The 15,378-nt window shown below is 38.2% G+C and overlaps 2 protein-coding genes across 2 annotated transcripts in view; one reads left to right on the forward strand and one right to left on the reverse strand.

Annotated features, from left to right (window-relative positions):
- Positions 1 to 15,378, forward strand: part of LOC127650479 (uncharacterized) — a 1,198,408-nt gene that overhangs the window by 1,148,401 nt on the left and 34,629 nt on the right.
- Positions 1 to 15,378, reverse strand: part of LOC127650380 (NACHT, LRR and PYD domains-containing protein 3-like) — a 1,539,373-nt gene that overhangs the window by 878,074 nt on the left and 645,921 nt on the right. The window lies entirely within an intron of this gene.

The following is a 15,378-nucleotide window of genomic DNA, read 5'->3' on the forward strand; positions in this document are numbered from 1 at the left end:
TTGTATTTATTTTTTACTTTATTTTTATTCTTTCATTTATGTATTTTTTATTTATGCATTCATTTGTTTCTATATTTATTTATTCCCACATGTATTTATTTCCATATTTAATATTCCCACATTTATTTTTGTATTAATTCTTCCATTTCTGTCTCTTGTATGATAATTATATGGGCTGGTCCTGCATTGGTTTATCGTAGATTGAAACGTGCTCGATTACTCTTGACTTGTTTTGATGTGATGTCAGGTCATAGGCAAATCTCCTTTAAACCAGCTAGAGTTGCCCAAATTAGCGATGAAGTCGATAACCACACATCAAATGAATGTGTTTTATTTCGAGTAGAGGTGCTTATTGATGTTTTAGGAGAGCTTTATGCCAGTATGAATGTCGAAGCACATCCTGGATTGTTAGACTCTCTGAAAAATGTTCACTGCATATTCAAAATCGGAGTCAGAGGGTGCTGAGGTGGGACATCTATCTTACTTCCGATAAATACTATTGAGCTCTCAAGCAATGATGCACTGAAGCTACACAAGGACTGCCTCCCTCATTTCCACGTTACACACAGAAAAGCAAAAATAAATACATGTATATATATAAATAAATATATAAATATGGAAATCAATATATGTGGTAATAAATATAAAATAAATGAACACATAAATAAAAAAAATAAAAACAATGCAAAATAAAAGTTACTTTTAAATAAATGTAAAAGTTAAACTAATTTTATTTGTTTTATCAAGACATTTATTCTTTATTTTCGTATTATATTGTTACGTCCAAGGACGTATATTTTTTTTGTGAAGTACATGGTACTGTGGTCTGTGTGTGCTTTCTTTGTTGTTTGGTTTCTCCTGCTCTCTTTTGGCTCCTCCCACTTTGTCACTCTCGCAGGTAGCTGATTACGTCTCCATCTGAACCTGCTTATCATCCAGGAGGGACACAGCATAAAAGCCAGCAGAACTATCATTCAGACAGAACCTTCCTCCAGAGCATGGTCTGTGTCCTGCCTGGCCCAGTTGGTGAAAGCTGTTGTGTTCCTTGTTGTGGACCTGTGCAACACTGTGTCTCTTTCTGTTGTTTTGGCTAGAGAACTGTTGCTTTGCTGCCTATTGTTAACCACTGGAGCCATGCACTGTTGCTTCTTTGTGAGTCATCCCATTCCATACCCTTTTGCTTTATCTTTTAAGCTGTTATTTATCTGATTATTTGTTTTGTTTATCGTCTGGGAACTGTAGGGAGGTGGGTGCCATTTTAATTTTGCTATCCCCCGTTTTCTCCTGGTTTTCTGGTCAGGTAGGGAGAGAGTGTACATTTCTGTTATTTATTTGTATTTTCTTTAAGAGGTTTAGTAAGAAATTGACTCTCCCAGGTAGATTAAACTTTTGTTTGTTATTTTGGCATTGCCCCCTCCTGAAGTTTGTTTCCTTCCCAATTTATTCTCTAAGTGAATTGTTGTTAACTTTTTGAATAAAATTGTTGAAAAGAACTTCGTTGTTGTGGTGCTGTGGCAGGGCCCTGACTATAGCTCTTTAAAATCTTAAACTTTGTTACATTCTGACCCCTAGACATTCTTAGGACGTAACATATTTGGGGGCTCATCCGGGATTTGAATTCCATTATTTTGTGGAGTTAAGAGTTGTCCTCTACAAAGTTATTTGTTTTTGAACTTACTCTTTGGGGTGAGGGAGACTGCATGCATCAAAATGGATTTTGATCTATTGGCATTTACACTTGCTCCAACTACGGAAGATTTTAAGCGTGTTAATAGTGGATTTCTTTAATGTTACTGTGTCCAGAGATGCTGCCAAGCAAGTGATTAAGAAGGAACTGTATAATGGGTTGGTGAGTACAGGCATTTTACCTGCGGAATCACCACTTGATGTGTTAGATCAGAAGGTAGTAGAGGGAGAAACTTTAGCTTCAGTTTTACCCCTTCCCGCTGAATCTCGATTAGATCCGATGACGGCAGTTAAGTTAAAAGAGCTTGACTTGGAGCTTAAAAGACAAGAGCACAATATTAAAGTAGTACAACTCCGTACTGTTGAGGTAGAAGCACAGCGTGACATTAAGCTAAAAACTCTTGAATTAGAAGCTGAGGTTTTGCGCAGGAAGCCTGTTCCCCTTCCACGCTTGAGAGCTCCCTCCTCACCAACGTTTGAGAGTTCACCTTCACGATCCAACGCAGTCAGCGACGATCAAGTAGGCAATACCCAGCCGAACTTTGATGTTGTGAGGTATGTAAAGCTGGTACCACCTTTTAGAGAAGCTGAGGTAGATTGTTACTTCACCACTTTTGAACGCATTGCTGCAAAGTTAGGATGGCCAAAAGACATGTGGGGGCTCCTTCTGCAGTGCAATTTCGTAGGTAAGGCACAGGAAGTCTGTTCTTCGCTTCCGATTGAGCAATCTCTCGATTACGAGATTGTAAAAGCAGCAGTATTGAGAGCGTATGAATTGGTTCCTGAAGCCTACCGTCAGCGCTTCCGACACCTAGTGAAGACAGCCAAACAAACATATGTAGAGTTTGCGAGAGAGAAAAAAACACTCTTTGAGAAGTGGTGCCTCTCCAATAAAGTCACCAGTTTTGAGCAGTTGCAAGAACTTATCTTGTTGGAAGAGTTTAAAAATTGTGTCCCTGAACTGGTAGTTGTTCATCTGAATGAACAGAAGGTAAACACGCTCTCTGAAGCTGCTGTGATAGCAGACGAGTTTGTGCTCACCCATAAGACGGTATTTCCATCTTCACGTCAGCCCAAACGTCAGTTTTTTAATACTGAGCAGGTGGAGAAGGAAATCTCCCATGCTGTGAGGGAGATGGCAGATAAGGGTCGTAAAGCTGATGTAAAACCTTCCAGTAACAAACGTTCTTGTTTCTACTGTTTGGATCCAGGCCACTTGATTAATGATTGTAAGGCGTGGAAACAGAAAAGTGCTGCTGGGAAATCCAAAAGTGTAGCTTTTGCTCAGACTGTTTCAAACCCTAAAAATTGTTGGATGCCGGTTCATGGTACTGGGTATGAACCCTTTCTCTTTAGTGGTTCCGTTTCTCTTTGTACTGACACTCTGGGAAAGTCTATCTCAATTCTGAGGGATACAGGTGCAACACAGTCATTTATTTTAGCAGATGTTTTGCCATTTTCTGCCAAAACGTATTCTGGTACTGATGTGTTGGTGCGTGGAATTGAGTTAGGATGTGTGAGAGTGCCAGTGCATATGGTTTATCTTAAATCTGATCTAGTTACAGGTGTGGTTCCTCTTGGTGTGCGAACTGAGCTGCCTGTGGATGGTGTAAGCCTTATATTGGGGAATGACTTGGCAGGTGGTAAGGTTTTCCCCTCTCCAGTTGTTGTTGATACGCCAGAGATATTGTCTGAATCTGATATTGCTGTTTGTTTTCCTTCTGTATTTCCTGCTTGTGCAGTAACTCGTGCTCAGGCACGGAAGTGGGAAGGTACAGTGAATCTCGCTGACTCCTTTTTGAATCCAGTAAAAAGTCCTCTGGAGTGTACTCTATCTGTTAAACCACAGTTGGTTCCTAGTGGTTCTATGAACTCAGACTTAGAAGCATCAGCTCTGAAATTTGAAAGAGAACACTTAATTGCTGCTCAAAAGTCTGACCAATCTCTAACCCCCTGCATTGTCGCTGCTGGTCAGTTAGAGGACTCGTACGATGCTAGAATAGCTTTTATTTGGGAAGATGACGTCCTAATGCGTCGCTGGAAGCCACAGAAGGTTGGGGATGCTTTAAATGTCTATCAAGTTGTCTTGCCTTCTGATTATCGTTCTCCGGTATTGCAGCTTGCTCATGAGCATCCACTCTCTGGCCATCTCGGCGTTAATAAAACCTACAAGCGCATTCTACGGTACTTTTTTTGGCCAGGATTGAAGTCTAGTGTTTCCAAATTTTGCAAGAGTTGCCATGTCTGCCAACTTGCGGGTAAGCCGAACCAGACTTTACCTCCTGCTCCCCTCCATCCGATTCCAATAGTGGGTGAGCCGTTTGAACGGTTGATTTTGGATTGTGTTGGGCCGTTACCAAAATCAAAATCAGGGCATCAATATATTTTGACTTTGATGTGTGCTGCAACTCGGTTCCCAGAAGCTGTTCCGCTCCGTACTCTCAAAGCTAAGGCAGTGGTGAAGGAGATTACCTAAAATTATCCAGACCGATCAAGGTACTAACTTCACTTCTAAAGTGTTCGCTCAAGTATTAAAGGAGTTAGGGGTTGATCATAAACTCTCCAGCGCATACCATCCAGAGTCCCAGGGTGCGCTGGAACGTTTTCACCAAACCCTAAAATCAATGCTACGTGCATATTGTCTTAGTACTGGCAAAGATTGGGTTGAGGGTTTGCCGTTGTTAATGTTCGCAGCTAGAGAAACTGTGCAGGAGTCGTTGGGTTTCAGCCCTGCAGAACTTGTTTTTGGACACACTGTTCGTGGGCCCTTGAAACTGCTAAGTGAGCAGTTATTATCAAAAAAAACAGTGTCGAGTAATGTATTAGACTACGTGAGTGACTTTCGTGAACGCCTTCATAAGGTCTGTGATATAGCCAAAGCTCATCTGGTATCTGCACAATCCAAGATGAAATTGCGTTATGACAAGAGATGTGTAAAGCGCAATTTTCAACCCAACGATTTAGTTTTGGTTTTGCTTCCGGTCCCAGGGACAGCATTACATGCTAAATTCACAGGTCCTTATGCTGTTGAGAAGAAACTTTCTGACACTGATTATGTAATCTCAACGCCAGATCGTAGAAGGAAAAAGTCGAGTATGTCATGTGAACATGTTGAAGGCTTATGTCACAAGTGAAGCCTCAAATGAAACCCCTGTCTCTGATGTGGTGTCTGCGGCTATTTCTACAGTGTTGCCTGCTGCATATTGTCCATCAGAGGATAATCTGATTGCAAATGAAGACCAAATGTCTTGTACACGTCTAGACAATTCTGTAGTACGGAGTAATTTAGACTCGTATCTTGCTCACTTGCCTCCGAACCAACGCACAGATATAGTGGAGTTAATTAATGGGTATCCCATCTTGTTTTCTGATGTTCCCAGTCAGACTGCTGTTCTCTCACACGACATTGACATAGGTGACTCTGTGCCCATTAAACAACATCCTTACCGTGTTAATCCACATAAACGTGAAGTAATGAAATCAGAGGTTGAATATTTGTTGCAACATGGTTTTGCTACCCCCAGCCAAAGCCCCTGGAGTTCACCATGTTTGCTGGTTCCTAAATCTGACTCGTCCTTTCGCTTTTGCACTGACTACCGCAAAGTTAATAACGTCACCAAGCCAGACTCTTTTCCTCTACCTCGAATAGAAGACTGTATTGACAGAATTGGTTCTGCACGTTATGTCACCAAGTTGGACCTGTTAAAAGGATACTGGCAAGTGCCACTCACGCCTCGAGCCTCAAAAATCTCTGCTTTTGTTACCCCTGACAACTTCCTACAATATTCCGTTATGGCGTTCGGAATGCGAAATGCGCCTGCGACCTTCCAACGCTTAATGCAGCACGTGTTGTCAGGAGTGACCAACTGTGAGGCCTACTTGGATGATGTGGTGATCTATTCAGCTAGTTGGGAAAGCCATCTGAATAGTCTTAACCAAGTTTTCGGTAGGTTGTCTAATGCGTCATTGACGTTAAACTTGGTGAAATGTGAGTTTGCGAAGGCTGTAGTTACCTACTTGGGTAAAAAGGTGGGCCAAGGACAAGTAAGGCCAGTTGAAGAAAAAGTTGCTGCCATACTGAATTTTCCCATTCCTAGTCACAAAAAAGAACTGAGACGATTTCTGGGTATGACTGGTTACTACAGGAGCTTCTGTAAGAACTTTGCTTCTGTGGTTGCCCCGTTGACAGATCTCCTGAGTACCTCCAGAAAATTTGTGTGGAGTCATGTTTGTAACAATGCCTTTAATGCTGCAAAAGACCTGTTATGCCATGCCCCCGTCCTTGCTGCTCCATGTTTTACTCTGCCCTTCAAGTTGCAGGTGGATGCGAGTTCTGCAGGGGCAGGTGCTGTTTTGCTACAAGAAGACTCAGCCGGTGTAGAGCATCCTGTGTGTTACTTCTCCAAGAAGTTTACCAAATGTCAACAGAAGTACAGTACTATTGAGAAAGAGGCTTTAGCCTTACTCTTAGCATTACAACACTTCGAAGTTTACTTGGGTGGTAATTGTAATCCGGTGGTGGTTTACACTGATCACAACCCCTTAGTATTCCTTGGGAGAATGTGTAACTCAAACCAACGTCTAATGCGCTGGTCTTTAATCATTCAAGAATACAACCTTGACATTCAACATCTGAAAGGTTCAGAAAATATTGTAGCCGATGCACTTTCCAGAGTATATAGTGTGGATGACTAGGATGATGTGAATAACAAGTATGAAACTGTTATTGGAAATGACTAATTCATGAGTTTACAAACATTTCTTTGAGGGTATTGTTTGTAACTTATGGGTGGGGGTGTTACGTCCAAGGACGTATATTTTTTTTGTGAAGTACATGGTACTGTGGTCTGTGTGTGCTTTCTTTGTTGTTTGGTTTCTCCTGCTCTCTTTTGGCTCCTCCCACTTTGTCACTCTCGCAGGTAGCTGATTACGTCTCCAGCTGAACCTGCTTATCATCCAGGAGGGACACAGCATAAAAGCCAGCAGAACTATCATTCAGAGAGAACCTTCCTCCAGAGCATGGTCTGTGTCCTGCCCGGCCCAGTTGGTGAAAGCTGTTGTGTTCCTTGTTGTGGACCTGTGCAACACTGTGTCTCTTTCTGTTGTTTTGGCTAGAGAACTGTTGCTTGCTGCCTATTGTTAACCACTGAGCCATGCACTGTTGCTTCTTTGTGAGTCATCCCATTCCATACCCTTTTGCTTTATCTTTTAAGCTGTTATTTATCTGATTATTTGTTTTTGTTTATCGTCTGGGAACTGTAGGGAGGTGGGTGCCATTTTAATTTTGCTATCCCCCGTTTTCTCCTGGTTTTCTGGTCAGGTAGGGAGAGAGTGTACATTTCTGTTATTTATTTGTATTTTCTTTAAGAGGTTTAGTAAGAAATTGACTCTCCCAGGTAGATTAAACTTTTGTTTGTTATTTTGGCATTGCCCCTCCTGAAGTCTTTGTTTCCTTCCCAATTTATTCTCTAAGTGAATTGTTGTTAACTTTTGAATAAAATTGTTGAAAAGAACTTCGTTGTTGTGGTGCTGTGGCAGGGCCCTGACTATAGCTCTTTAAAATCTTAAACTTTGTTACGTTCTGACCCCTAGACATTCTTAGGACGTAACAATATTCATTTATTATTTTTGCAGGTTTGGGCCTCCATATCGCAGAAGTATAACCAAGAGAAAAACATACACGTGTGTGTATATACAAAAAACACTTATATTTAAGATGCAAAAAACACTTATATTTAAGATACATTCCCTTAAAGCAAGTCTAAATATCTTATATATTGTTTCTCAAGTAAACGTATCTTATTTTAAGGATTTTTAGACAATTTTAAATGGAAAACAAGACAAAAACACTTGACTATAGTTTTTTTTTTTTACTGAATTAAACGTATTATTTAACACGTTTAACACAAACTTTAAGTCTGGCACACGTGGAATAATCGGTTAAGAACTAAAGATTGTTGCAATTATCGCAGAATAAGTTCTAATAATCGTTAGATTAATCGACTATCAAAATAATCATTATGTGTAGCCCTATATGCACTATACAAACTTCCCTTGCTTAACCCACTATTCCTACACTGCAACAAGTACTGGGAAAGGTAAACATGTAGAGATATTAATATTCATAATATGTGGTGGACAACACCGTTTTTGGATGAAGGGATGGCTATGGCTCAGTTAGTAGAGCGGGTCGGTCATTAATCGCAGGGTTGGTGGTTTGATTCCCGGCCCACACGACTCCACATGCCGAAGTGTCCTTGGGCAAGACACTGAACCCCAAGTTGCTCCCAATGGCAGGCTAGTGGTGAATGTGTCAGTGTAAAGCGCTTTGAATACTGTTAAGGTTAAAAAAGGCACTATATAGTGCAGACCATTTTCCAAAATAAGTTTCCTGGGTTTTCAAGTTTCTATTTGCGTTGAAGTTGTTAAATTAAGTTTCGTTTGCAGATCTTCAGTATATTAAATGTTTTTCTGCATGGGTTCAATTCGATGTACATCTTCACAGTCCAACAAATACAAACTGCATTTTTTCACCAGCAGATCTTCATTTATTATGAATACTGAAAGTTTTTAATCTCACTGACTTCCATTATATGGACAAACACATCAGATATCCATCAAAAATCTTTGGGTTCCCCTGAAGAAAGTGAAATGAGTTTGACATGACATAAGACTGCATGTGATGCTGTACTAGCAGCCACACATGGAAGAAACTCAAGGTGGTAACTCATTTCACATTACATAACACAAAATTATGGTGGACACACCGATTTTAGTTTTAAACCCGTTTTATTAGTCATTTGACTTCAGTCATCTATTTGGGTGCACACATTTAGTTAACTGTCAATTTGGCTAATTTCAGGTTCATTATTTTTAAGTTGCATTCGGTGAAATGAACACTTTTCTTTTACTTGAGTTACCAGTTCTTGGGAGTTGCTGCTGGGTGTCTCTGGCTGGCTGACAAAAGAACTGCCAACTAAATCCAAGCTGTTTAAGTAGGGGATGGATAATTGGACTGCACCATGTTCTCCAATATCATGGGGGTGGCAGAGTTATCTATTTTGTTGTTATAATTATTTGATTGATTATCCTTAGTTTATATTAGGTAGCATTGTCTTAACAGGGTTTGTAGTTATGGTGGTTTGTTTATATATTATGTGTTTGTCTACCCCCCTTTTGTGTCAGAATGGCCTGATCAGTCACTATATAAGTTTCCCCCATGTCACAGTTTAGAGGGTCTGTTTTGTTCCTGTTTTTTTTTATTTATTTATTTTTTATAAATATAACTAGATTTTTTTTTTGTTTAGTAAATAAAAGCCTATATATTTGGAGATAGATTTTCGGACTCCTCATGCCTGCCAGCTTGGTCCCTCACACTGCATAAATGATGAGAGAATTATCATGTTTGGTCTGATAACAACACGTGTAAGTTGGTTTGTAATAAAGAGTCACATTTTAAGTATAATATTGTTGAAATATGTAGCAGGGTTTGCAGCTGTTGAAAATAGTCTCATCATGAATCTTAAATGTAAACTAGCCATACATGTTGCTTATCTTCTGTTACAATTATTTATATATATAATATATATATATATATATTATATATAATATATATATATATTATATGGGGTCATTTAAATTAGAGTCCTGGCAGCTCTACAACTATAACTGAAAGAAGAGTCAGAGGTTTTCAAGGTAAATAAAAGGTAGGAGACACATTTGGATGACATAATTTATATTTATATAGCATCATTTCAACATATCCACCGACATTCAAAATGATCTCGTCATTTACTCACCCTCATGCCATCCCAGATGTGTGTGACTTTCTTTCTTCTGCTGAACTCAAATGAAGATGTTTAGAAGAATATTTCAACTCTGTGGGTCCTCTCAATGCAAGTGAATGGTGACCAGAATTATGAAAGTACAAAAAATCCTTGAACATGAGTTGGGGACATTTGTTAACTTGGGTCAGTGCACTGACTTTTGGGCTACTTTATGCCCTTCACATCAGCGGCCCAAAGAAGCTGACACGTTTTCTTTATTTTTGTGATGTCATACAGTAAATGGTGTTGCATCTTTATGGTGGCAATGTCTGGCCAAGTTGAAAATATCTTTTGAATGAATAGTTTAATTTATAAATACAAACTGTTTCTGGTATTTTTATTACAGTATTAGTTCAGAGAGTTTTCTGCATATATTTCTGCAGTCTGTTAAAATGCATCTTAAATTGTTTATTTAGATTTACTTAGTCACTGCTTGTTTTTGTTTATCATCATGATTTTGTTACTATTTTTGTATTTGAGAATGTATTGTGTTTCTATGCAAGCATGAATGTCTATGTGAGATTGTAAATTTGTAAATGACAATAAACCTTCGACATTCAGCAGTTGTCTGTTATTTCTTCAGGTCATTTTATTTAAAGTTAATTGAAAATAAATGAACAGAAATAATAGCACTTACAATTGAGCTGAATGAGCTTAAATTGCATAGTTGTGTAAACGGACTCATAGGGTTAAATAAAATTGAATATATTAGCTGGTGTTTCACAGTATTTTAAGAAACATTTTTGAAAGGAAGCTCATTCATTTGGTCAAAGCAGCTTCATTTATTTTAGGTGAAGTTGCTTCAAATTTCTAGTGGAATTTGCTTAAAATGTGGAATGCAGAAATGATGCACAATATTTTTAAGCAAATCCAGCACATTATTTTTTTCAGTGACGTCAATGAAACCTTGCTGTATCAAACCCTCTGAATATTCTCACTCTGAAACTTATTCATGAAAACATATTTGATATTATATCCAATTAAAAATCTAAACTGATTTGTTAAGTAAATTGACAAAAACCTAAAACATGATCACGATGAAACATTAAAAACTGAATTTGACCTAAACAAAAGTGCTTTTCGGTCCTAAACAGAACTACAACACTTGCAAATGACTTCTCAATTAAACAATGAAAGAATGATTCTGTCTAATTATAGACTAAATGTCCATGATCTGGAGATAGAGCGAGGAAGACATCACCGATCCTTGTTACTGAGAGAGCAGAGGATATACAGACAGTGTGATACAAACCAAATAGAAGATGAGAAACACTTCCTGTTTATCTACCCATAGTTTGAAACATTTCATCTTTCATTACATAAACTGTCTGATACAGAGAAACTCACACGTGTACTTGGAGAAGATCACAATACAGCCACACTAGCGCTAAATATGTGTCTGCTATTCACAATACACGAAATTAAGTCTTCTTTCCCCCATGTAATATTAGTATTTACATGTTTTACTCTTCTTTTTTCACTATTACTTATTGTATTATTGCATCTTTATAACAGCAGTACTGTTATAAAACTGTCATGCCAATAAAACTGAACTGAAATTAAGAGAGAAACTGAGACAGATCACGTTTGAGATTATCCATGTTTGCTGCGGCTCTTGTCAGCAGTAACCGATTCAAATTGCAAAGATGTAAGTTTATGTATATTTCTCAGCAACAGCATGGTAGTGTCACTTTTCCCTTGCTTAATAATGGAAAGTAAATACATTTACATTTATGCATTTGGCCGACACTTTTATCCAAAGCGATTTACAGAGCCCGTATTATAGGGACAATTCATCCAGAGCAACGTGGAGTTAAGTGTCTTGCTCAAGGACACAATGGTGGTGGCTGTGGGGATCGAACCAGCAACCTTCTGATTAACAGTTATGTGCTTTATCCCACTACGCCACCACCACTTACATGTATAGTACAATATAGTGTAACATAGTATAATATAGTATCTACAGTCAGGTCCATAAATATTGGGACATCGACACAATTCTAATATTTTTGGCTCTATACACCACCACAATGGATTTGAAATGAATCGAACAAGATGTGCTTTAACTGCAGACTTTCCAGAGTTTGTATATGTGCCTCCCACTTTTTAAGGGACCAAAAGTAATGGGACAATTGGCTGCTCAGCTGTTCCATGGCCAGGTGTGTGTTATTCCCTCATTATCCCATTTACAAGGAGCAGATAAAAGGTCCAGAGTTCATTTTAAGTGTGCTATTTGCATTTGGAATCTGTTGCTGTCAACTCTCAATATGAGATCCAAAGAGCTGTCACTATCAGTGAAGCAAGCCATCATTAGGCTGAACAATCAAAACAAACCCATCAGAGAGATAGCAAAAACATTAGGTGTGGCCAAATCAACTGTTTGGAACATTCTTAAAAAGAAAGAACGCACCGGTGAGCTCAGCAACACCAAAAGACCCGGAAGACCACGGAAAACAACAGTGGTGGATGACCGAAGAATTCTTTCCCTGGTGAAGAAAACACCCTTCACAACAGTTGGCCAGATCAAGAACACTCTCCAGGAGGTAGGTGTATGTGTGTCAAAGTCAACAATCAAGAGAAGACTTCACCAGAGTGAATACAGAGGGTTCACCACAAGATGTAAACCATTGGTGAGCCTCAAAAACAGGAAGGCCAGATTAGAGTTTGCCAAACAACATCTAAAAAAGCCTTCACAGTTCTGGAACAACATCCTATGGACAGATGAGACAAAGATCAACTTGTACCAGAGTGATGGGAAGAGAAGAGTATGGAGAGGGAAAGGAACTGCTCATGATCCAAAGCATACCACATCATCAGTGAAGCATGGTGCTGGTAGTGTCATGGCGTGGGCATGTATGGCTGCCAATGGAACTGGTTCTCTTGTATTTATTGATGATGTGACTGCTGACAAAAGCAGCAGGATGAATTCTGAAGTGTTTCGGGCAATATTATCTGCTCATATTCAGCCAAATGCTTCAGAACTCATTGGACGGTGCTTCACAGTACAGATGGACAATGACCCGAAGCATACTGCGAAAGCAACCAAAGAGTTTTTAAGGGAAAGAGGTGGAATGTTATGCAATGGCCAAGTCAATCACCTGACCTGAATCCGATTGAGCATGCATTTCACTTGCTGAAGACAAAACTGAAGGGAAAATGCCCCAAGAACAAGCAGGAACTGAAGACAGTTGCAGTAGAGGCCTGGCAGAGCATCACCAGGGATGAAACCCAGTGTCTGGTGATGTCTGTGTGTTCCAGACTTCAGGCTGTAATTGACTGCAAAGGATTTGCAACCAAGTATTAAAAAGTGAAAGTTTGATTTATGATTGTTAATCTGTCCCATTACTTTTGGTCCCTTGAAAAGTGGGAGGCACATATACAAACTGTTGTAATTCCTACACCGTTCACCTGATTTGGATGTAAATACCCTCAAATTAAAGCTGAAAGTCTGCAGTTAAAGCACATCTTGTTCGTTTCATTTCAAATCCATTGTGGTGGTGTATAGAGCCAAAAAGATTAGAATTGTGTCGATGTCCCAATATTTATGGACCTGACTGTATGTATAAGCCATCAAAATACATGATGAATACATCAACTCATATGAGGTATAATATTTTTTACTTTATTATATTAATATTTATACTTTAATTATATGTAAAATCAACTATATGAACTCTTGTCTCATTTCTGTTAAAGTCAACTCCATGTGAAGAGATCAGACTCAAAGGAGCCCAGCTGTGTGTCCATGAAGAGTGACCAGTCTATGGATAAGCCATTAATATTTAAGGATAAACACACATCATCTGACCTAAGGTACAACAATTTGTGTAGACAGACAGACAGATAGATATTTTTTATCTATATATAAAATCAAATATATTAAGTGGTCTGAGGTACAATATTTTTGTCAAGATATGCTGTTAGTATTATAATATATTTACATTATAATAGCCTGCACTTTTCATGTATATGATTAATTCCTGAGATAGATGCTCATCTGCATATATAATTTGTCGGCAAGTGTGTTGAAAAACAGAAAACTGCCGATTTCCACAGAATTGTTGCCAATAGGGCTGTGACATAATATCTATATGACGATACATCGATGTGTGTATCGATGCAGCTGCATCCTTATCAATATTATGCAGCACTTAGAAATTTGAATAATCACATCTATTATGCAGCACAAGCTGGCTTTCCATCACCTGCACAGTAGTAGACCAGCACATTTAAGGATGAGACTCTTGCAATCCCTGGCAAAACTAAATATATATATATATATGTGTGTATGTGCATTTTTGGATTTTTTCCTAAACCCGCAGTTGGATACGACATGACTTATGCAATATCTAAATATTGCAAAACTGAACTACTGCACGTGGGAGCGGCATTAAATTAGAAAACATACATGTAACATTAGACATTACATTTCAATTTCAAATTTACAAATGTTTTATATATAATTGTTCTATAGTCTATAAAGTATTTAACACAATTACATCAGAAGTAACTGTAATCAAATTACTGAAAATATTTTAATTCATTATATTACTTTTTTCAATGAAAAGGTAATTTAATTACAGTAATGAATTACTTAGTAAAATCCCATTTTACTTAGTAATTCATTACACCAAACACTGATAGAGAATACAAAAGATTACAGCCCAAATATTACAGACATTGCAACTCTGTTAATCATATTTCTATACATTATTCTACAGTATTACATCATAGCGAATTATATTAGTTCACACACACACAAAGACAAAGACAAAGATCCCCCATTTAGCTTTAACAGACTGTAGGGGCAAGTGCTGTTAGCGAGCACCTATGAAGGCCACACACACACACACACACACACACACACACACACATACACACACACACACTTGTTTATTTTTGTAGTTCAGTTTAGTGACACTAGTGATGCAGAAATAACACACTTTAGCTGAAGTTTCTTACCTGAAGTAAATGTTTCATCAGCTGTTCAGATATCCTCAAGTGTTGCGTTGTAAAATCAAGACACACCGCAGTCAGAGATCTCTCATATACAGCATTTAACTGTATTTACGAAGAACGGTACATTACTAAACAAAATAAAAAAAGAATCAGAGATCCAGTCACAAACACTTGATTGCAGTTCTGTTGATATCTTTGTGTCTGACACTGAAATTACTGAGAAATAATGTGATTGAGATACTGAAGAGATCCATGTGTGTAAGAGAAAATGATTTAATATGAATGATGAGGAGATATTCACCTGTTTACTCAATTCAATCTAGTTCATCATAGTGTGATGTAGATATTTATGTTTATAAAATCATTGTGTGTCCAGTATTTTAATTAATAACTGAAAACTGTTTTATGACACATTCAGCATCTGTTATTCCTCACAACCCTTCAACTGTAACAGTATTTAATGAGTCAAATAAATGACACACAGATACACATCAGTACTGTCACAGTACTGCCGGTGCTGAATTTACACATCTCACACATTATCACTGCACATTTATAAGCTTTAAAGGGATAATTCAGCCAAAAGTGAACAGTTTATCATAATTTACTCATGTTACCTCATGTTGTAACAAACCCATTTGACTTCAAAACAAAATGAGATGTTTGGCCTCAGTCACTGAATATTTTCCCCCATTAATGAAAGTGAATGTTGACTAAAGTTGTTTGTGTTCCACTGAAGAAGAAAGTCATACAGGTTTAGAACCACATGAGGGTAATACAATTATGACAGATTAGTAATTTTGGCTCAAATATGCCTTTAAGAGCATGAAACACCTGCTGCACCTTTAAGTGATGTTTGTCTCTTTTCAGACTCCTCCTCCTCAGGTGACAGGTGAAAGTGAAACTA

Source organism: Xyrauchen texanus, chromosome 10 (assembly GCF_025860055.1).
Source record: "Xyrauchen texanus isolate HMW12.3.18 chromosome 10, RBS_HiC_50CHRs, whole genome shotgun sequence".
Taxonomy (NCBI): Eukaryota; Metazoa; Chordata; class Actinopteri; order Cypriniformes; family Catostomidae; genus Xyrauchen; species Xyrauchen texanus.